Source organism: Stigmatopora argus, chromosome 11, assembly GCF_051989625.1.
Source record: "Stigmatopora argus isolate UIUO_Sarg chromosome 11, RoL_Sarg_1.0, whole genome shotgun sequence".
NCBI lineage: Eukaryota > Metazoa > Chordata > Actinopteri > Syngnathiformes > Syngnathidae > Stigmatopora > Stigmatopora argus.
In genome coordinates this window covers 10508997-10533079 of record NC_135397.1, presented here as the reverse complement: position 1 = coordinate 10533079, position 24083 = coordinate 10508997, and the positions used below count along the sequence as shown (strand labels likewise).

The window sequence follows — 24083 nt, the reverse complement described above, 5'->3', positions numbered from 1 at the left end:
TTTTATTTAAAAAAAACGACCATGTACAGTAAAGTGTTTTTCTTAAAAGACGACATAGTATAGTAAGGCTTTTTTTCTTAAAAAATGACATAGTATTGTAAGGCTTTTTTCTTAAAAAAAAACGACATAGTATTGTAAGGCTTTTTTTCGTAAAAAACGACATAGTATTGTAAGGCTTTTTTTCGTAAAAAACGACATAGTATAGGCTTTTTTCTTTAAAGACGACATAGTATAGTAAGGCTTATTTTCTTTAAAAACAACACAGTATAGTAAGGCTTTTTTGTCTTTAAAAACGACATAGTATAGTAAGGCTTTTTATTTACAAAAAAGACCATGTATAGTAAGGCTTTTTTCTTAAAAAATGACCATGTATAGTAAGGCTTTTTTGTTTAAAAAAGACCATGTATAGTAAGGCTTTTTTTTTCTTAAAAAACGACATAGTATAGTAAGGCTTTTTTTCCTAAAAAAACGACATATTATAGTATGGCTTTTTCCCCCTAAAAAAAACGACATAGTATAGCATGGCTTTTTTTCTTGAAAAACGACATAGTAGAGGAAGGCTTTTTCCCTGAAAACCGACATAGTATAGTATGGCTTTTCCCCCTAAAAAAACGACATAGTATAGTATGGCTTTTTTCCTTTAAAAAACGACATAGTATAGTAAGGCTTTTTTTCCTAAAAAACGACAGTATAGCATGGCTTTTTTTCTAGAAAAACGACATAGTAGAGGAAGCCTTTTTTTCTTAAAAAACGATATTGTATAGTAAGGCTTCTTTTCTTAAAAAAAACGACATAGTATTGTAAGGCTTTTTTTCGTAAAAAACGACATAGTATAGTAAGGCTTTTTTGTTAAAAAACAACATAGTATAGGCTTTTTTCTTTAAAGACGACATAGTATAGTAAGGCTTATTTTCTTTAAAAACGACACAGTATAGTATGGCTTTTTTTCTTAAAAAACGATATTGTATAGTAAGGCTTCTTTTCTTAAAAAAAACGACATAGTATTGTAAGGCTTTTTTTCGTAAAAAACGACATAGTATAGTAAGGCTTTTTTCTTAAAAAACAACATAGTATAGGCTTTTTTCTTTAAAGACGACACAGTATAGTAAGGCTTATTTTCTTTAAAAACGACACAGTATAGTAAGGCTTTTTTGTCTTTAAAAACGACAAAGGCTTTTTTGTCTTTAAAAACGACTTAAAGTGGTCTATGTAAAGTAAAAAAACGACATAGTATAGTATGGCTTTTTTCCCCTAAAAAAACGACATAGTATAGCATGGCTTTTTTTCTTGAAAAACGACATAGTAGAGGAAGGCTTTTTCCCTAAAAAACGACATAGTATAGTATGGCTTTTCCCCCTAAAAAACGACATAGTATAGTATGGCTTTTTTCCTTTAAAAAACGACATAGTATAGTATGGCTTTTTTCCTTTAAAAAACAACATAGTATAGTATGGCTTTTTTTCTTAAAAAACGACATAGTATAGTAAGGCTTTTTTTCTTAAAAAAACGACATAGTATAGTATGGCTTTTCCCCCCTAAAAAACGACATAGTATAGCATGGCTTTTTTTCTTGAAAAACGACATAGTCGAGGAAGGCTTTTTCCCTAAAAAACGACAAAGTATAGTATGGCTTTCCCCCCTAAAAAACGACATAGTATAGTATGGCTTGTTTCCTAAAAAACGACATAGTATAGCATGGCTTTTTTTCTTGAAAAACGACATAGTAGAGGAAGCCTTTTTTTCTTAAAAAATGACATAGTATAGTAAGGCTTCTTTTCTTTAAAAAACCGACATAGTATTGTAAGGCTTTTTTTTCGTAAAAAACGACATAGTATAGTAAGGCTTTTTTCTTAAAAAACAACATAGTATAGGCTTTTTTCTTTAAAGACGACATAGTATAGTAAGGCTTATTTTCTTTAAAAACGACACAGTAAAGTAAGGCTTTTTTGTCTTTAAAAACGACATAGTATAGTAAGGCTTTTTATTTACAAAAAAGACCATGTATAGTAAGGCTTTTTTCTTTAAAAAATGACCATGTATAGTAAGGCTTTTTTGTTTAAAGAAGACCATGTATAGTAAGGCTTTTTTTCTTAAAAAACGACATAGTATAGTAAGGCTTTTTTTCCTAAAAAAACGACATAGTATAGTATGGCTTTTTTCCCCTAAAAAAACGACATAGTATAGCATGGCTTTTTTTCTTGAAAAACGACATAGTAGAGGAAGGCTTTTTCCCTAAAAAACGACATAGTATAGTATGGCTTTTCCCCCTAAAAAACGACATAGTATAGTATGGCTTTTTTCCTTTAAAAAACGACATAGTATAGTGTGGCTTTTTTCCTTTAAAAAACGACATAGTATAGTATGGCTTTTTTTCTTAAAAAACGACATAGTATAGTAAGGCTTTTTTTCTTAAAAAACGACATAGTATAGTATGGCTTTTCCCCCCTAAAAAACGACATAGTATAGCATGGCTTTTTTTCTTGAAAAACGACATAGTCGAGGAAGGCTTTTTCCCTAAAAAACGACATAGTATAGTATGGCTTTCCCCCCTAAAAAACGACATAGTATAGTATGGCTTTTTTCATAAAAAACGACATAGTATAGCATGGCTTTTTTTCTTGAAAAACGACATAGTAGAGGAAGCCTTTTTTTCTTAAAAAACGATATTGTATAGTAAGGCTTCTTTTCTTAAAAAAACGACATAGTATAGTAAGGCTTTTTTTCTTTAAAAAATGGCAGCAAGTAAGGCTAAGAGAGTCGGAGAATAAATCTGACTTCTGATTCTTCACCTTCTAGTTGTTGCTGTGGTCCACTGGCAAAACCATTGGGTCAGAACATGAGGTGGGAATCAGAAGTGAGTTTGATTCCACTCTTTGCAATTCTCAAATTGTTTATTGAGGTAATTAAAAGGATAAATATAACTTCCAATCACCTCATTTCCTAAGACACTGTGGTCCAGTGGCAAGAACAATGGGTTGAAATTGAAGTTGGACACAAGTTCAAATCTGGAGTGAGTTCAAGTCCACTCTTTGCAAATCTCAAATTGTTTATTGAGGTGATGAAAATGATAAATATAACTTCCAATCATCTCATTTCAGAAGTCACTGTGGTCCAGTGGCAAAGACAATGGGTCAGACAGACCTCAAGTTAGTGGATTTGACTGCCATGTGGGAGATGGGGTTCGAATCCCGCTCTCGTTTGACTAATCACTACACTAGTAGTTCAGTAAATGGGTAATCCTTTTTTCATTCAAATAAAGACTTAGTCATTTTTTTCAGCAAAACAATATTTCCGGTCAGCCTTCGGCTGACCGGAAGACAGTTGGGAGGGGGGGTTCCTGGTGGTGTTCGACAGTCGGCCTTCGGCCGACTGCCGACACCATACAGTCGTTGACTGGCGACACCGGGACGTGAACCCTCGACACCCACGTCGCAGGCAGGTGACTTACCCACTACACCACGAGGCGGCCCGCCTATACATGATTGGAAGTTATATTTATCCTTTTCATTACCTAAATAAACAATTTGAGAATTGCAAAGAGTGGAATTGAACTCACTCCTGATTTGAACTTGAGTCCACCTGAAGTTCTGACCCATTGTCTTTGCCACTGGACCACAGTGACTTCTGAAATAATGTGATTGGAAGTTATATCTATCCTTTTCATTACCTCAATAAACAATTTGAGAATTGCAAAGAGTGGAATTGAACTCACTCCTGATTTGAACTTGAGTCCACCTGAAGTTCTGACCCATTGTCTTTGCCACTGGACCACAGTGACTTCTGAAATGATGTGATTGGAAGTTATATCTATCCTTTTCATTACCTCAATAAACAATTTGAGAATTGCAAAGAGTGGAATTGAACTCACTCCTGATTTGAACTTGAGTCCACCTGAAGTTCTGACCCATTGTCTTTGCCACTGGACCACAGTGACTTCTGAAATAATGTGATTGGAAGTTATATCTATCCTTTTCATTACCTCAATAAACAATTTGAGAATTGCAAAGAGTGGAATTGAACTCACTCCTGATTTGAACTTGAGTCCACCTGAAGTTCTGACCCATTGTCTTTGCCACTGGACCACAGTGACTTCTGAAATAATGTGATTGGAAGTTATATCTATCCTTTTCATTACCTCAATAAACAATTTGAGAATTGCAAAGAGTGGAATTGAACTCACTCCTGATTTGAACTTGAGTCCACCTGAAGTTCTGACCCATTGTCTTTGCCACTGGACCACAGTGACTTCTGAAATAATGTGATTGGAAGTTATATCTATCCTTTTCATTACCTCAATAAACAATTTGAGAATTGCAAAGAGTGGAATTGAACTCACTCCTGATTTGAACTTGAGTCCACCTGAAGTTCTGACCCATTGTCTTTGCCACTGGACCACAGTGACTTCTGAAATAATGTGATTGGAAGTTATATCTATCCTTTTCATTACCTCAATAAACAATTTGAGAATTGCAAAGAGTGGAATTGAACTCACTCCTGATTTGAACTTGAGTCCACCTGAAGTTCTGACCCATTGTCTTTGCCACTGGACCACAGTGACTTCTGATATGATGTGATTGGAAGTTATATCTATCCTTTTAATTACCTCAATAAACAATTTGAGAATTGCAAAGAGTGGAATTGAACTCACTCCTGATTTGAACTTGAGTCCACCTGAAGTTCTGACCCATTGTCTTTGCCACTGGACCACAGTGACTTCTGAAATAATGTGATTGGAAGTTATATCTATCCTTTTCATTACCTCAATAAACAATTTGAGAATTGCAAAGAGTGGAATTGAACTCACTCCTGATTTGAACTTGAGTCCACCTGAAGTTCTGACCCATTGTCTTTGCCACTGGACCACAGTGACTTCTGAAATGATGTGATTGGAAGTTATATCTATCCTTTTAATTACCTCAATAAACAATTTGAGAATTGCAAAGAGTGGAATTGAACTCACTCCTGATTTGAACTTGAGTCCACCTGAAGTTCTGACCCATTGTCTTTGCCACTGGACCACAGTGACTTCTGAAATGATGTGATGTGATTGGAAGTTATATCTATCCTTTTCATTACCTCAATAAACAATTTGAGAATTGCAAAGAGTGGAATTGAACTCATTCCTGATTTGAACTCGAGTCCACCTGAAGTTCTGACCCATTGTCTTTGCCACTGGACCACAGTGACTTCTGAATTGATGTGATTGGAAGTTATATCTATCCTTTTCATTACCTCAATAAACAATTTGAGAATTGCAAAGAGTGGAATTGAACTCACTCCTGATTTGAACTTGAGTCCACCTGGAGTTCTGACCCATTGTCTTTGCCACTGGACCACAGTGACTTCTGAAATGATGTGATTGGAAGTTATATCTATCCTTTTCATTACCTCAATAAACAATTTGAGAATGGCAAAGAGTGGAATTGAACTCATTCCTGATTTGAACTTGAGTCCACCTGAAGTTCTGACCCATTGTCTTTGCCACTGGACCACAGTGACTTCTGAAATGATGTGATTGGAAGTTATATCTATCCTTTTCATTACCTCAATAAACAATTTGAGAATTGCAAAGAGTGGAATTGAACTCATTCCTGATTTGAACTTGAGTCCACCTGAAGTTCTGACCCATTGTCTTTGCCACTGGACCACAGTGACTTCTGAAATGATGAGATTGGAAGTTATATCTATCATTTTCATTACCTCAATAAACAATTTGAGAATTGCAAAGAGTGGAATTGAACTCATTCCTGATTTGAACTTGAGTCCATCTGAAGTTCTGACCCATTATCTTTGCCACTGGACCACAGTGACTTCTGAAATCGTGTGATTGGAAGTTATATCTATCCTTTTCATTACCTCAATAAACAATTTGAGAATTGCAAAGAGTGGAATTGAACTCATTCCTGATTTGAACTTGAGTCCACCTGAGGTTCTGAACCATTGTCTTTGCCACTGGACCACAGTGACTTCTGAAATGATATGATTGGAAGTTATATCTATCCTTTTCATTACCTCAATAAACAATTAGAGAATTGCCAAGAGTGGAATTGAACTCATTCCTGATTTGAACTTGAGTCCACCTGAAGTTCTGACCCATTGTCTTTGCCACTGGACCACGGTGACTTCTGAAATGATGTGATTGGAAGTTATATCTATCCTTTTCATTATCTCAATAAACAATTTGAGAATTGCAAAGAGTGGAATTGAACTCATTCCTGATTTGAACTTGAGTCCACCTTAAGTTCTGACCCATTATCTTTGCCACTGGACCACAGTGACTTCTGAAATGATGTGATTGGAAGTTATATCTATCCTTTTCATTACCTCAATAAACAATTTGAGAATTGCAAAAAGTGGTATTGAACTCATTTCTGATTTGAACTTGAGTCCACCTGAAGTTCTGACCCATTGTCTTTGCCACTGGACCACAGTGACTTCTGAAATCATGTGATTGGAAGTTATATCTATCCTTTTCATTACCTCAATAAACAATTTGAGAATTGCAAAGAGTGGAATTGAACTCACTCCTGATTTGAACTTGAGTCCACCAGAAGTTCTGACAATTTGTCTTTGCAACTGGACCACAGTGACTTCTGAAATGAAGTGATTGGAAGTTATATTTATCCTTTTCATTACCTCAATAAACAATTTGTGAATTGCAAAGAGTGGAATTGAACTCACTCCTGATTCCCACCTCAAGTTCTGAACCAATATTTTTGCCACTGGACCACAGCAATAACTAGGAGAAGAATCAGAAGTCAGATTTATTCTCCGACTTTCTTAGTCTTACTATACTATGTCGATTTTTTAAAGAAAAAAGCCTTACTATATACAGACGCTCCACTACTTACGAACATTCAACTTATGAACAACGGTACATACGAACATGTCTGCAAATTGCGTTTAAGTCCAAAAATGTTCGCAAGTCCAATTTTGTATTTTGCGCCTTTTTCGGAGTAGTACTTCTTTCCGCCGCTAATACCGACGCCTGGCGCTGTGAGAGCTCAGCTCACCCAGCATCTACCTTCTTCTTCGTTGCAGTGCGGAAGTGCGTGAATGTATCTCCAGTGTGCAAAGAACCTTTTTCATTTGTATCATTAAATATCTCATGCATCCAATATTGAATATGCTTGGTAAAAAGCTAAAGGCTTCTATTGAGGGAGTTGCAAGGAAGAGGCAAGCCATTTCATTTGAAACGAGTGGCAATAATAACGAAGCTTGATGCGCGTGAGAGTGGTGAGCGTTTCACGGGCATTGAATCGTTCGACCGTCAGTACCATTTATAAACAGAAAGATCGAGCAGCAGGACCCAAATATTGAACGTTGGACAAAGTTTGCAAATCAATTGAATGATGCCATACAGTGCTACCGCATCATTTATGATGGAAAAAAAGAAGAAAACTGTGCAATCGTCATTAGGTCGCTTCTTTTGGCCAGTTTCTAATACATAAATCTCTCTCTCTCTCTCTCTCTACAGTACTGTACATATTCTCTCCATTTTATTAAATGTTTTTTTTTCAGTACAAACCAATGCGTGTTACTTATACAAGCCTTAAACATACAAATGCACTTATATAAACCTTCAATATACTTATATCGGCCTTAAACATAAATTATAATACAAAATATAGCACTGAATCAACTTACAAACAAATTCAACTTATGAACAATCGCTCGGAACCAATTGCGTTCGTAAGTAGGGGAGCGTCTGTATTTGTAGTCAAGACCTTCCAATAATGACAAAGCAAAGTGTGGTCCATTTGTGGCATAGAGGTTTGTTCACCTGAGGGGCATGTGGGCAGCTGGGGTTCAAATCCTGGTTGGGAAACAGTTTCGCTTAATTATTTCTATGTATGTGGAGTCAAGACTTTCCAATAATGACAAAATAAAGTGTGGCCACTTCATGGCGTAGAGGTTTGTTCACCTGACTGCCATGTGGGAGGCTGGGGTTCAATCCCAGTTGGGAAACATTTTCCCTTAGTTGTTTCTATATATTTGTAGTCAAGACCTTCCAATAATGACAATGTAAAGTGTGGCCAATTTGTGGCATAGAGGTTAACTCACCTGTCTCCCATGTGGGCAGCTGGGGTTCGAATCCCGGTCGGGAAACATTTTCCCTTAGTTGTTTCTATATATTTGTAGTCAAGACCTTCCAACAACGACAAAGTAAAGTGTGGCCAATTTGTGGCGTAGAGGTTAACTCACCTGTCTCCCATGTGGGCAGCTGGGGTTCGAATCCCGGTCAGGAAACATTTTCCCTTAGTTGTTTCTATATATTTGTAGTCAAGACCTTTCAATAATGACAAAGTGAAGTGTGGCCAATTTCTGGCGTAGAGGTTAACTCACCTGTCTACCATGTGGGCAGCTGGGGTTCGAATCCCGGTCGGGAAACATTTTCCCTTAGTTGTTTCTATATATTTGTAGTCAAGACCTTCCAATAATGACAAAGTGAAGTGTGGCCAATTTGTGGCCTAGAGGTTCGTTCACCTGACTCCCATGTGGGCAGCTGGGGTTCAAATCCCACTGTTGTTTGACTGATCACTACACTATGTAGTTCAGTAAATGGGTAATCATTAAAATAAAGACTTAGTCATTTTTTTTAGCAAAACAATATTTCCGGTCAGCCTTCGGCTGACCGGGAGACAGTTGGGGGAGGGGGGGGTTCCTGGTGACTGACCCATTACACCATGAGGCGGCCCGCCTATAAATGGTCATTTGGTGCTTTTATTTAAGGAAACACTGAATGACTTAGTCTTTTTTAATGGCAAAATGGTTCATCGTCCACCGAGATTCAAACCCTGTCTGCCCAAACGGCAGTCAGGTGAACGAACATCTACACCATGTAGTGGCCACACTTTACTTTGTCATTATTGGAGAGTCTTGACTACACAAGGTTGTTTCTATTTAAGGAAAAATAATTCCCAACTGAGATTCGAACCAAAACTGCCCACATGGCAGTCAGGTGAACAAACCTCTGCACCATGAAGTGGTCACACTTAACATTGTTATTTTTGGAGTCTTGACTACACACGGTTGTTTTTATTTGAAGGAAAAATGATTACCAACTGGAATTTGAACCCTGTCTGCCCACATGGCAGGCAGGTAACAGAACCACTACATCATGAAGTGGCCACACTTTAACTCGACATTATTGGAAAGTCTTGACTATACATATATAGAAATAATCAAGGGAAATTCTTTCCCAACCGGGATACGAACGACACCTGCCTGCATGGCAGTCAGGTGAACAAACCTTTACACCAGGTGTCTCAAACCGATTTCACAGAGGGCCGCAGTGGGTCCTGGTTTTTGTTCCAACCGATCCAGTGCCGACATTTTAACCAATCAGGTGTTTTCTAAAATAAGTAGCACCTGGCTGCAAACAACTGATTAACTGATTACACTTGCAAAAGGTATTCTCTTGTTGAGTTGGAATGAAAACCTGCACCCACAGCAGCCCTTTGAGGACCGGTTTGAGACCCCTGCTCTACACCATGAAGTGGCCACACCTTACCGTGTTGTAATTGGAAAGCCTTGACTACACACGGTAGCCTATATTTAAGGGCAAAATGATACCACACTAGGAGTCGAACCGCACTTGGCCGCATGGCAGTCAGGCAAACGAACCTCTACACTACAAAGTGTTGCCACTTTACCTGCAACCAAGGATGGGCAATATAGAAAATGAATGAACATTTTTCTATTTAAAAAATAAAAAGACCAAGTCTTTTCCTTTAATAAAAACAACCATTTATGTAGGAAGGAGCCTGTGAGCAGTAGCGCTCATAGTTAGCGAACGGAAAGTGGCAGACACACTCTTTTCTCTAGCTTCGGTGTTGACCGCCCTTTCTTAATGATGTCCATTTTTTTCTGGAAAAATCCGTCTGGAAAATGGCTTTGTGAGAAAATCTGCAACCAAATCCATTTGTTTGCCTTTGTCATCCATTATGGGTGGAGTTTGCGATCTTTGGCTGGCTCACTTTGGCTTTGGTCCGCCTACTCTATCACTAGCCAATCATAGTTGGTGAAAGCGATGACATTTCCCTACGACTGTGAGAAGGCAATGACGTGTCCCTACGCCTGCGAGAAGGCCATGGTGTCACCAAATCAAATTCTGATTGGTTAAAGCAACAGTCTTATCGACGCTTGTTTAATGCAGCAGAGCCTGCAGAACTGATTGTGAAGGCCTTGAGGCAGATTTCTGACCCTGGCAACAAATAATGGCTGAAAGGTGATTGGTTAAATGCTTCAATATGAACACACACATCTGGAAGCAGTGCAACCAGGGGGAAAGCAATGAAAGGAAGCTAACAGACAATTTGGAATTATTTAAGAGTATTGATGGACAAAACAATATATGATTCAGATATTTCTTAGGCCAGCAGAGAAGGCCATGAAGGCCCTGACGGCACACCACTGGGATTACATATAGCCACATTTTACTCACCAATCATCCTTTTTATTTGTGCACAAAATCTGTCCTTTCTTTCCTCCTTCTTTTATATCGCCATCGAAGCAAGTGCTGAAAGTCAAGACTATCCTGTCGAAATGGCTTTGAAAGTAAATCTTCAACCATATCCATTTCTTCTCCTCCTTCAGCCATTGCGGGTTGACAAACCCGCCATTAAATCAACACAACAATAGATTTACTTGTGCAGATGAACTGTGGTAGCTCTGGCTAGTCCACTCTATCACTGGCCAATCATAGTTTGTGAAAGTGATGACGTATTCCTACGCCTGTTGGTGTCGCCAACTCGAAATCTGATTGGTTAACGCAACAGTTTTACTGACGCGTATTTTTTGCAACAGAGCCTGCAGAACTGATTGCGAAGGCCTCCAGGTAGATTTCTTACCCTGGCAACAAATAATGGCTGAAATGTGATTGGTTAAATGCTTAAATATGAAAACACACCCCTGGAAGCAGCTGAACCAGAGGAAAAGCAATGAAAGGAAGCTGACGGGCAATTTGGAATTATTGAATAAGTATTCATGGACACAATATGATTAACATCAGTCTGTGATTCAGATATTTTTTAGGCCTACAGAGAAGGCCTTGCAGGCTCTGACAGTCCACCACTGGTAACTACATGCACACAGTAGCGCTCATAAAACTCAATGTGAGCCCATAATTTAAAAAACACTGAAAACTAATTAAGTGGAAGTAAAATACCGTAAATTTGAATTGGCTATATATAGAAATGAAATGGTCCTCCCAAGAGAACAATCACTAGACAGATCATGGATTAAATTTTAATAACGTCTATGCAGATAGAGCCTTTCTTTTTAAAATAATGTCAACACCAATAAACAAAGTGGAGACCGTAACCGGCACTAATCTTGAACTCAAGTTTATTAAGCATGCATAATGTAGAAGCCCATCTGCTCTTCAATACAAAAACAATTTGAGAAGATAGTCTTCTTCAACAAAAAAATCTCATGTAAATTGTAACTTTGAAAATCTCATTTCATTTTCTGAACCGCTTTATCCTCATTAGGTCGCGGGGGTGCTGGAGCCAATCCCAGCCCACCCTAAATCGGTGGCCAGCCGATCACAGAGTAACATTGAAAAATCAATCCAAAAAACAATGGCCTTAAGCCTAAGTATAGTTTATTAAAATTCTTTTTTTAACACATCTCTAACTTAGTTAGGTCACAAAAATATTTTTTGTGCTCTCTACTTGGACTTTTTTTTCTATGGCTTGCCCACACGATGCTCAAAACTTGCTCATAAAGCACCCACATGTTGTACTGACAAAACATGTTATTTTCTTAAATGTCAAGTTAGCAATACAAGTTTGTTTACCCTCTTCAAATCCCACCTTTGGAACTACCCAACGATCCTGATATAAATATATATCTACAGTATATATAAAACACAAAATAGTCATGTTCTCGATACTGTTTTTTGTCAATGTGAGGCAAACACTTGAAGTGCCCAAAGTGGAACTAAAGGACATTTCATAATTCATCTAAGAGGCATATGGATGTAGAAACCATGAAGAAAACCTCTTTAACCTTTCAAGGTCACTTCCACACACCTCACACAAATCACATTTTCCAATCATGTAACCCTCATTTGATCCCACATTAATTTACGCATTAACTGGTATAACATCACATGGGAGTAAATTGGGGCAGCTGTCACCAGAGACAATAAATGTAGTTCAGAACAACTACCTTGCGGTTCTTAGACAATTAAAACGCACACATAATGAAGACCTGGCCACTTCTTTACCAAAACTACCAACAATCCTAAACTAAACCTAATCATTATTTATTATCATGTCGTGTGGAGAGTGTCAAGACTTTGTTTTCCGTTCTTAATGGTTAATATGATCTATGGTTGCTGCAATTTTCTATTTTAAGATAAAATATCTTTTCTTGCTTGCAGTACGAGCATTTTCTGTATTTTGTTCTGCCTTACTCCAACTTTTCTCCCACAAATATGATATCCTGGGGATTTTATGGCAACTGACAGTCTCCCGTGGGTATGTTATCAGCTACTCTGTACTACTGCAGAGGCTATAAACTTACTGTTATTCCCAGCACAAAAAAAAAGGTTTTCTTTGTTTGTCAGAACATCTACCTGTAATGGGTGTGACTTTTTAAATTTCCGCCTATTTATATTGCCACCACTTCACATTATCATTAAAATACATGTGAGGCTTGACACAATATTGCTCTACATTAATCCAACGAGGCAAAGAGTTTATTTCAGTGCAATCCATCATTTTACCTGCTGGTTTACTTGAATTTCTCTCAGTGGGTTGATTGCTCACTTGATTTCTTTTCCAGTAGCCAACATCCCTCTCTACAGTAAATTTGCTCCCCTCCTGGGGAACACATAACACCAGGAATAATGAAATAACAATGGGAGGCTCTCGGATTTCTTTCAGCGGGCACCCTCTCCACCAATAGTCGAACACTCACGGAGTCTTGAAGAGGTATTTATAGCAAAATGTTTATTCTCTAATGTCATCCTCCCTTTTCTGCATTGTTGTCCCTGTCTTTTGCATTCATTTGCTGCCATTTTCCCCTCCCTCTCTTAGGTCTCCATCTCAGCTGGATATAGCAGACGTCCTTTTCATTCGACACACCAGTGTAATTCGCTCTCTCTATAATCATCCATTTTCCAATTTTCATGCCCTCTCCTCGAACTTGAGACACACATTGTGGATTCTATTTCACAGCAGTACACCAGAGCACACTGGTTTCCATTTCATTTGTTCACTATTTGTTTAGAAACCTCATGGTTGTGTGCTGGAAAGCGGAATCTCTTAATAGAAGTGTCTCCGTCTGACCACGTTTAATAAGAAAGGTATAAATACTCATGGACCTGGAGGTGCATTTTTATACTAGCCTTCTAAATCAAATGAAAATGTAATTGAGATTCATTCACTCTTTATTGCTCTCTTTTCACCAGTATCAATAGCAGGTGCAATACGACAGGAAGTTGTAAAGGTAAATCTATAAAAAAGTCATCATAAAAAAAGAATTATTCAAAATTAAACATTAAAAGTAGGAAACATTATGGTGACTTAGAGATACAATTGTGAGTTTGTTTCCTAGATTGGATTATTGTTAAAATTAAATTATTGATTGCATTGATATAAAGTTGTCTATGTTTTTATTTTATGTATTTTATTTATTATTTTTGGTAATACAGGTTAAGGGCAGCTTCTAATTATTGTACGAGTAGATTATTTAAACCATTGTGTTTCATTGTTCCGTAAACCCTAACTAACCAAGTTGAGAATAAAGTGGAGTTGTATGTTAATTTTAGGACGGGTGCACTATTTCTGTGTGTGATCATTTGCATAATGGAGTCCTCTCTGACTAGACTTTGAGGACAAAACTGGAAGGCAGACAGCCCATGACACTAAAGCTGCACATTAACATGAATTACAGTGATGAGAAAAACACAAGGCAAACTGATTACATATGTCAAATAAATATTTTTTTTCTCCTTGCATTATGTAGGGGGCTAAGAGGTTCATTTGCATGAGACCTTGTCTCGGTATTAAAATCCAAAAGGGAAGGTTTAGTGTTGGGAGCTCCAAGCCACCCTTTGGAGGGGGCGGAGTCAATGTAGCAAGGGCACCTAACACATTTAGGGTGTATAAGTGTCATTTATCATGTTTGACAAGTGCACTTTTCAGTGCCATTTGGCTTTATTACAGGTACATTTCTACCCCACATAATGATGTTTTCCTTCTCTCCTTCCCTCGGAGACTATGAAATCTTGCAATGGAAAAATCAAGGTGTTTTTTTGCCTTTGTAAAGTTTGCTTTTACATCAGGCATCAGGGAATAATGAAAATAAAAACATGAACAAGGGGAGAATAAAAAATTAGAACAAACAACCACAAAGTGTGTTGGGACTTGATTTTCACTGAATTTCTGCATTACAATATTTTTTTAATTCAGTAGAATCTATGAAGTTGAATAAAGACAGTTACTTGGTGCTGATTGATGACAAATTTAAATAAGAACATTTCTATAGAATTGTAAATAATTCAAAACTTGGAATTAAACCGACCATTTGCAAAATGAACTCAGGCACCAACTGACCCAAAAGATAGTAAAAAATGAGCGGTATAGAAAATGAATAGATTCATAAGTGTGATGCGTAACATGTCCTTTTAATCACAAGTGACATCTATCCTGTCCTCACAAAAAAAATCTATAAACGATATAGAAATTTGTATTGTGATGGAGAATGTGATGTGTTTTGAGGCACTTTGATTACTGCATGACTGGTGCAGCACAAAAAGAATTGTCTGCTCACTAATATGAGCCCTGCAGGAAGACTCTAATTATCACAACACTCCCAGTTCTTGTGCGTGTGACTGTCACAGAGCTGATCATCATCCTTGTTTTGATGAAGATGATGAGCCGCTTGATTGCTTTGTACCACGAGGTAAAAATGTGCATTTTTAGATGAAATTCATTTTCTGCTTCTGGGATTTGTCCTGACGTGTGAATCAATATTTAATATCCCAGGATCAATGAATACGCTTTGTTTTCAGTGAGCAGTCAAGCGTTAAAGCAGTACAGTGAATAATGAAGGGACTCTTCCGTACTTGTGTTTGACTGATCCCATAACATTCCTACTAATAATGTTGAAATTTGTCAAGAATAATAAACGTCTAGTGAGGGAAATATCTGCTGTCGCTAATAGCAGTTCACCATTTAAATATTGACTTTTTTTTTTACCTCTCCATGCCGTGTTAATGTTGTCCAGGTGAGTTGGTGTAGTCAAGGAGCCACGTTACTTCCCTCTGTCCATTTACAAGCACCTAAAGAGAAATAATTGAACTGAAAAATTACTGCAGTTTTGACAAACAGGGATTCTCAATGGCTAGGACTTGGAATAGAGCAGCTGATGCTGTTATGTCAACATTGACCTAGCAACTAGGAAATGAAAAAATATGGATTTTTCTTTACCACCAACTGATTCTATTGACTCTATAACTTAATGTATATTCATATGACATAAAGGCACACATGGATGACTGCCTCTTATTTAGGTTTTCACACTATAGAACATTCATTTAGACATTTCTCAGCAAGGCATCATAAAATTAAGTAAAATTTACTGAAGGCAAACAAGCAAGAAAGCCTCCTGGTGAATATTCTTGATCTGGTTTAAAAAAATAAAAATAAAAAGTTGTTTTACAGTTAGAGCTATGTTGATGTGCCAATAAAACTTCCGTGAAGGATATATGGGACCGTCTGCCGTGTCAGGCACACACAGAGAACCTTCACCACCAGGTTTTGGAGGCCGCAAAGGCTTTGATAAAAAATGACAGCCAAAATTAAATCTAATAAGACAATGTAATAGAGAGAGAGCTCAGTCATAATTTGTTGAATGTTGGGACGTTTTTATCGCTATTTCAGTTTGCCTAACAACATCCGGTAGTTGAAGTAGCGACTAAAATAACCCATATCAAAAGGTTATTTTCCATCCCAAGGAGTCTCACGTAATATAAAATGTCACGTTAATAAATAATTTTTTAAATTTTGAATTGAAATGAATAAATAAGGGAGCTGAAGGGTTATTGGGGCTGTGCATAAATCAGATCTCACTGGGTAACATAAGGAGGCAGGTGATTCATATTAAGGTTGCGTGTAGGTTTTACGATATGCGGTCGTGTCTTATTGCGTTTTCTCCGACTGGGGGTTTCATAAATGATTCATGGCTGCCGTTCTGTCCATGTCTTCAAAATAAGAAGAGCACAGACGGGCTGACATGTCTCAACACAGTCACTTCAAGAATAGCAATGTCTCTTTGTTTTGGATAAAATAAAATAAATGCCCTCCCAAAAATGCCAAATACTCCTTTTTTGGTCCTCTTCATTGTGGATTCTTTGGTTTGCCCGACTTATACTCAAGTGTGACATATAGTCTGGAAAAATAGAGGGTTATTCTTTTGGCATAGTTATATAAATACTTGTACTATCATGCACCCGAACAGCAATAGCGAATGTTCGGACCAGTGTCTGCTGAGAATGTTCTTTTATCCACACTTGAATTGACCTCACAGCCTCTCCTTTAGATGCGCTGCCATTAATGAAGTACTTGACCTTTTGCAGGTAACAACACTAGAGCAACAATTGAGTGCTTCCCATTTAAAGTGCTAACTCATTCTGTTCGTCCTTTGGGGACTGCGTCTGTGTGTGTGGGTGGTGCAATGTAATTTAAAAGGAAGCCAACTGCAGTTCGTAAAATAAAAATTAAAAGAAAAGAGAGAGAGAGAGAGAAGCAGTAACAAAATGAAATGTAGTCTCAGCGTTTTACCACTGCTGTTGGGCAAAATAAAAACTCACAGGGATGTCAACAATGCTGACAAGTGTTTGTTTGGAGGATGCACAAGGGAATCTTCATAGAGGGAGGAGTAGTTCTGCAACTTGGAATGCAGTGAACACAGCAGCTGTCATTCACGAAATACAGTGACATTCTCAGGGGATGGACGACTGCTTTTTATAGAAAGCTGAGCTACATTTTCATTCCAAAATAATAATAATTAACAATAAGCAACTAATGGTTTGGGGAATGGCTAATCTTTCCCACTTAACAGTACATCTCTAATCTCCAATTTTACATTTGTTATTTGTGCAAGTCTAATTGCACCTTTTGATTATATTCAATATATAAATTAGATGGAAAAATAGCTTTACCTTCTATAAGGGAAGGCTAAAGTAGATAACACAAATGATTAAGGTAAAATTGTAACTTCTTTACACACTGTCTGTCTGAGTCAGACCATTGACAATGAATCATACAGCAGTAATAAGAATAAATAGCAGCTGTTTGGTGATACATAAAACAGGTTATGCTAAGATTAATTATGATGGAAAATCAATTATAATATTTTCCCCAGCAAAACAAACGCCCGCAATTATTTTCTGTTTTGTTTGCATAATTTTTAGTACAATCCATCCCACATCCACGATGAGTCAGTGCAGTCTAATCAGGCGCACCTTATATAGAAATGTTTTTAAACGTAAGAAGAAAGAATATGTTAAAAGTCATTATTTTCCCAGCAGCAAAAAGTGAGAAACTGAATATGTGCTCTTAACTACTCTTAACTAACAAATTTTAAAAATGTATCTGTCCTGAAAAAGAGTTGATTCATTCATGCATTTTAGGTACCATTTATCCTCACAAGCGTCGCAGTTGAAAATAAAATTTAAGCTTCCTAAATTTAAAAAAAAAAAATCTAGATATTAACAGAGCAGTGTTGTTTATTGTAAAATTATTTAAAACAACTTTTTTATTTTTTATCATTATTGTCCTCAAAATGCAGCCATGTTCAAGAAGTAATTAATAACTACGAACATTCATTTGCTAATTGATAGAACGCCTTGCAGTATAAATTTTCCTTTTTATTCAGGATTCATGGCCCATATTTTAGAGCTCTGACAAATTATAGATGCTGATTGAAGTCTTTTATCATTACTTGTCCGTAGTTTAAAAAGTGTGTCAGGAAGCATCACAGAGATTTCTTTGCTAAAGTATATACAGCCATGTTCACATATGCTAATCTGGCAAATAAAAAGGGCACACAGTATCTTAAGATGAAGCAAAAAAATGCACGTCATGTTAATGAAGACATGCAGTCTGGAAATGTTTAAATGGCTTCACAGACTTCATATGAACCCTTAATGTCGGTGTAATGACAAGACGTCTGCCTCTCTGAGCTCGGGGGAGAGAGCACACGAAGTCCATTTTAGCAATGGAATATGTATGTTTCATCTGTTGTAATTTACTGGAGCCAGTGTGAGTGTTTGGATGCCCGTAATGGTGGCAAGTAGCTGATGCCTTAAGTAATATGTTGTGTCTGGGATATTATCAAATATTCAAGATTCCACGCTTGTCTGCATATTTTTGACATTTCCTTTTGCACCATTTTTTTTAAGTGGGAGAGGTTTATGCCAGAAAGTTTATGCTGAATGTATTAACAGTGAGATTGGGCAATTCAGATTCTCCAGATTGGCTATTTATAGATTGGGTTACAAACTAAGTGCTGACTGCTACACATCAATTAATCACATGTGAAGAGGACTTCCATTTCGGATCCATTTACTGACCAGGCTTTTTGGTCAATAAATTGTCTGTGTGTTAAAACAAAAATCTATGATGACAGTAACAGCCAAAATAGAAATATTAAACCCAATGCTTGAATAGCTCATGGGAACTGGTGTAACTTTTGATGTATTAGTGGCTTTTGGTTATGGAACAGTGCCAACGCAGCCAGCAGTTTCTGTTTTACTGAGCAATAAAGTGTGTTTTATGAGATTACACCTTTTAAATCTTTATTGTAGAACCACTTTTTTATTTTATTTTAGATGGCAGGCAGCACCCAACCCTCCACCAATTCACCCAATAAGCACCTTATTAGTTAGAGTGAATTAACAGATTGACGGTAACATCTGTCGGCCAGGTCAAGCTCAAATTGGATATTACATGGAAATATTGAACGTGATTAGCGCGTCGCCCTCACAGCTCTGGGGTCCTGGGTTCAAATCTAGGTCACATCCACCTGTGTGGAGTTTGCATGTTCTCCCCCGGCCTGCGTGGGTTTCCCCCGGGTACCCCGGTTTCCCCCACAATCCAAAAACATGGATGGTAGGCTGTTTGGACACTCTAAATTGCCCCTAGGTATGGGTGTGAGAGTGCATGGCTGTCGGTCTCCTTGTGCCCTGGCCACCGATTCAGAGTATCCCTGCCTCTGGCCCAAAGTCAGCTGGGATAGGCTCCAGCACCCCCGTGAACCTAATGAGGATAAAGCGGTTCCGAAAATGAATGAATGAGATATTGAACGTTTCCCTTTTTCAAACATTCTGATGCAGTCACTGACACGCTCATTATTTTCACCTTTTAAAACATTTGAACAAATTTACTCATAAATCATCCGAAGACAGGTGGCTTAGAAAACTCCCGTTCAGCTTTGAGTTTGGGGAGACACTCATTGGCTATTTCCCAGGATGCAGCACGAGGGCTTTGAGCGTTTGCTCCTACTCAAATGGCCCACGCTACAGGGGGCACATGTTTACTGACAGCCCCACGGAGGGCTGCGAACAATCACCTGCTGCCGCACACCCCTTCAGGGTCCATGCTGTTACATTAATGCATGGGGCTGTATCTCATTATTCATAGCTGTTTGACTGCAGGGGGTGGAGCAAGGAGAAGGTGGGTATGCTATTGAGATGGAGCCACTCCAGTTGCCAATAGAAACTGGAACATCTTCAGCATTCCAGGCGGGTTTTCATTCCAACCCATCAAAAGGACACCTTTTCATCAATCTGGTGTCCTACAAGTGCAATCAGTGGATTGCAGACAGGTGCTTCTTGTTTTCTGCAGAAATCTCATTGGTCAAAGTGTCTGTGCTGGATTGTTGGAACAAAGACCTGAACGCATAGTGGCCCTCAAGGGCCGGTTTGGCCACCCCAGAGCACTTGAGTTTTGCATCATGCAAGATGTGAATCATTTACTTGGCACCAAAATACTACTTATGACCATAGAGAGAGGCAGACAAAATTGTAATATGCCCTTTTCGCCTCCTAATTACCTTCAATTTGTGGGGACTTTGGCCAGAACATGGAAGTGGTCTTTCGAGACAGCACTTACAATGCAAAGTTTGTTATGACTCCAAGTCTATAAAACAATAATTGCACTCTGTATTGCCGAAAACCTCAGCGATAATGAAGGGCATTCATTTGAAAGACAGAAGTTTGTTTTCAGCTGTTCTAAATTGCAAAAATTGCTATCTAAGCTTCACATTTAAAGGATTGTTGCCCAATTTGTAAGGTCTGAGTTGCTTTAGGGTTTAATTTGTTTTTGTTTATTTTAATATTATTGTCTTTTTCCTTTTGTGTACCTCTTCCATGTGATTACCCTTTGATTTCACCTGTTGTTGTGTCTCAGGTCATCTACTTCCTCATTGTCTCACAAAGACCCCTGCATCTCTATTTTAAACTCTTTGCCATGGTCTGCCCCCTATCAGATTATCTGCATATGTTTGCGTTTGTCCAGGTCTCACCGTATTCGTGTTTTCCCTCAGTAAATTTGGTTTTGCTCTTTTCCTTTCTTTTCGGACAATCATTTCCTTGTATCTGGAAAGGCCCCGCAGTGCCATGAAAGCTTAATAAGTCTGTCCACCGCTACTGTACCGCCACTCCTATTGAATGCTATTGCCAGTATTGTGTGCACACACACACTGAGCCCTAAGCAGTATTTGCAAACATGGAGAAGAATCTCTCTCCTTTGTAGAGGGATTTAAATTATTTATAACTCTTGACACTGAGTGAAATGCATGAAAACTGTGTAACACCTACAATTCCTCGAAAGGTGGAGATAGAAAATAGAAATCACAGTCGTATGCCGGAAATGTCCATTGGAAAAATTCATTCATTTTCTGAACGGCTTATCCTCAAGAATTGCAGGGGGTTCTGGAGCTAACTATGGAGACCAAGCAGTGGTCAACCTGAATCAGTGGCCACACAATCGCAGGGCGCAAGGAGACGGACAACCATTCACACACACAATTTTGAATGTTCAAACAGTCCACCAACCTCATTTTTGGGATGAGAGACGAAACCGGTGTACCTGGAGAAAATCCATGCAAGCCCGAGGATAACATGCAAATTTATCATCCATTCCTTGATCTGAAATCACAAACAAGCAATTACTGATCTCGACTAAATAATTTAATCGAATGTATTATAACACAATATCATGTGTTACCAAATATGTGCGTCATAATGTAGTTCTGAGCCCCAAAGCAAATCTTTATAAAGCTTTAAAGGGCAGCTTTAATAGCCCCATGTGAGAAAAAGAACTCAGTGGAACACTGCGTGAAAACAAGACTTTAATAGAGGCAAGAACAGCCTTCTGAAATAAGAATGCTGTATAAGTGAATATTTTAACATGGTAATTGATTTTACCTGTTTCAGTCTTTTTCATGGTTTTCTTCTGAAGGTGATTGCCTATAAAAAGCTTTCCTTATAGTGTCAAAAATAAATAAAGAATGAAGCATGAAAGGCAATTTCATTTAACGGTTGCTCTTGTCGCATAATCTCTTGAGTTGAAATATAAAAGAAGATATTTCAATTTTTTGTGCATGTCATTATTACTCTTTTTGAAATGAAAGTAGCTTTGTGGCTGAAACAAAAATGAACAGTGACTGTAAAAACTCTTTCGGACGTGCTAACCACTCGCCCACTGGGCCGCCTGAGTGGATAAATATCTCCCTCAGCAACAATCGATGTCCCCTGATGTCATAAATACATTTTTACCCTAAGAATTGAATGCATTAGCTCTGTGTGGATGTGGCTGAGAATTTGCGATGCAAGCTATGACAAATAGCCATCGGCAGTCCCTTAATCGTACTATGTGCGAGTATCTGCCAGATCATCAATACTTTGCTACTCGGGTTCTCCAAAAATCACACAACATTAAAGGTTTCATGAAGGCTTTCCTGCCTGGAAGGGATCTCAAACAGCTCTTCATTTTATCGATGCAATTAGCTTCAGAATGTTATTTTTAATAGAAAAAAAATGTAGACAGGAAAGCAGTGTGGTAACCTCAGTCTCAGTCTGCAGAAGGTCCCCACCTTGTGGACTTCCTGTGTGTGGCTCCAGTTTCTTACCTAGGTCTACAATGCCTTGTGTGTCTTATGTCTGTCTTGCTACTGCAACCAAGAAATTTCCCGAATACGGGATGAAATATAGTTCTAATCTAATCTAATGTAACGGGTGACGTTTGTACGAATCACAAAACCCTTTCATGGAATATGTATGTATTTAATAATATGTGTAAAAATATATACCATATTATATTCTCGTGACCTAGTTTATCTAACTGTTAAATCCTGTGTGAAGCAGAAAATTACTGCACGGTTTCACTCCTGAGAGTAATTGGAAGATTCATTTCCAGATAAGAGAAACATTTTTGGATTTTCACACCGTGGAAAATAGTCACATTCTATAAATCTGCTTGAGAATTCCACCCGTGGTGATGTGATGAAAAGGGATCAGATTAGCACTCAGATTTCAAAAATGATTAACATTATAAAACTCTTGCTTGGACATGTGTTGAAAATAAGTTTTTCTCAGAACTGGCCATCATTCATCATACTTTTTTTAAAAAGCTGTTTTGTTTGTCATTCTACATAACTAATCAGACTAATCAGTGGCAAGGTACATCGGCATGCTTGTCTATCTGTAATGGTTTTCCAATTTCTTGCTCGATATAACACATTGTTTCATGCTTATTCTTGCAAAGGTCACTCTTGTTTTTTTTCTGACTGTTTACTGCTATGAAAAGGAAGAAAAAAAACTCAGGTTTGGATGTGATAAGGAAAATGGAGTTGTCCTCCCAGAGTGTATAGCTCTACTCAAGAGCTATTGTTTAGGATAGGATCAATTGCAATCCTCGTTGCCCTCAGCCTTCTTGCTCCACTGTGACATGAGCTTAGTCTTTCATAGAAGACAAGTGTCTTTCCAGGATAAGCCTCTGAGTGGAGAAATGGGGGTGAGGAGAAGGGGCGTATTTCTAGGCAAATGTTAATTCGAGAATGCGTCTGTAACATGGCCAAGAATCGTTTTTGTTGCTTGCTTATTTAAAAAAGCAGGTTTTGTTAGAAATCTCGTAAAAAAATATCATTCAAGTAAAACATTTAATTAGGATGATCATAAATAGCAGAGGTCAAGTGATATGATACGCCTACTACTACTACTATCATTATTTACTGTGAAAGACTCTGAGACAAGCTTTTCATGCCTAGAATGCTCATCTCACTTTTTTTTCTTTTTTAAGAATCACATTACTCTAACATTGAAAAATATTCCTGGAATAAGGACATAGCTTTTTGTTTAATATGTACTTGGAGCTTTTGTGCCTTTCCAATTTACCACTCTTTCATTCCTGCTGTTTTACACAACTGCAAATAGTTTGTCTAATTTTTACTCCAAGGTAACAAATAAATCACGTGTGCCAAGTTTAAATGCTTCTTGTCAAACTGTTTCTACTCAAAGAGAATTATGCACATGTCATTTCTTGGGTTATCATATCATTCAATAATTGCTCAATTTACATCATGAAATAAATTAATTACATCTTCAATAATCTTTAAAGACTGAACAAAATTGTTTCTTGTTTGCTGTGGCTGTAAACTGCAATTTGTACAGATTAAATTGAAAATCCATTAAACCATGAGCAAATGGTAATCACACAACCTTTTTAAAAGGAAACAATTTCATTTGCATGTAGACAAATTTACATATAAAAAGTTCTTGATCCTTGGGTTATTTTGAAAATGTCCCACAATGTATATCTCCTTTATGTTACACTATTTTTTAATGGTAAACCTAGTTATTTGTAGTAACATACGGTAAATTGTATCATATATTTCAATTATCAGGGACCCAAGGACACTTAATAACTCACGAGGCTTATTAAAATTTACATATTTGTGAGTGTCTGTATTCTAGTCACTAAATGTAGGCTTTGGTGAGCAGATGGTGTTTGAGGAGTTTGATAAAAATGTCAAGGGAATCTGCATCACAGATTTTTATGGAG

The 24083-nt window shown here is 37.6% G+C and overlaps 1 long non-coding RNA gene across 1 annotated transcript in view; it reads right to left on the bottom strand.

Moving 5' to 3' along the window:
* Positions 1-12677: 12677 nt before the first annotated feature.
* Positions 12678-24083, bottom strand: part of LOC144084454 (uncharacterized) — a 34043-nt gene continuing 22637 nt past the window's right edge. The window contains exons 3-4 of the long non-coding RNA XR_013303816.1: positions 15216-15298; positions 12678-12833 (exon numbers count right to left, since the gene is read on the bottom strand). This is a non-coding gene — a long non-coding RNA (uncharacterized LOC144084454). The remainder of the gene's footprint in view (positions 12834-15215; positions 15299-24083) is intronic.